This window comes from Peromyscus eremicus, chromosome 4, assembly GCF_949786415.1.
Source record: "Peromyscus eremicus chromosome 4, PerEre_H2_v1, whole genome shotgun sequence".
Classification (NCBI taxonomy): domain Eukaryota; kingdom Metazoa; phylum Chordata; class Mammalia; order Rodentia; family Cricetidae; genus Peromyscus; species Peromyscus eremicus.
In genome coordinates, this window is record NC_081419.1 from 129,017,543 (window position 1) to 129,018,246 (window position 704).

The following is a 704-nucleotide window of genomic DNA, read 5'->3' on the forward strand; positions in this document are numbered from 1 at the left end:
TCTGAGGCTGGGTAATTTACAAGAAAAAGAGGTTTACTTAGCTCACAGTTTTGGGGGTTGGAAGTCCCAAATCCAGTAGCCTCATCTATGTATGCATTCTGAGGTAAGGAAGGTCCTTCTGACTGTGTCATGACATGGTAGATGCCATTACTTGGCAGGAGTGTGTACCAAGGAGATCTCAGAGAGAGAGAGAGAGAGAGAGAGAGAGAGAGAGAGAGAGAGAGAGAGAGAGATTGCAAAGGACTCTCTTTCATAACTGCTGCTCTCACAGGAACTAACCCAGGCCTGTACAGCCTAATTCACTCCATGATACTGGCATGAATCCCTTCCTGTTGACGTCATAGCCAGGTCACCTCCCTCTCACCACAGCCCCACCTTTTAAAGGTTCCGTTATCTTTGAATACCGTGGAGGTAGAAACTAAGTTTTAACATGAGTATCAGCAAAGAATTGCAAAAGGGCTCTCAGAGCTTTTGTGTCCATATCCAGAAGCAGGAGGTAAAGGATCAGAAACCTGGATGAGTCACTTCGGCGGCTCAGGAAGAAGGCTTGGTCCCTCACTTCCTTGACAAGGGCGACTGGAAACTCAGCTGACTCTCCCGAGCAGCTCTCGTGGCTGTGTGTCCGTGGCACAGTCACTACTGCTCTGTGGGAAGGAGCCTGTGGTTTCTAAGACATAGGCCAGCTCTGAGAGGATTCTAGCTCC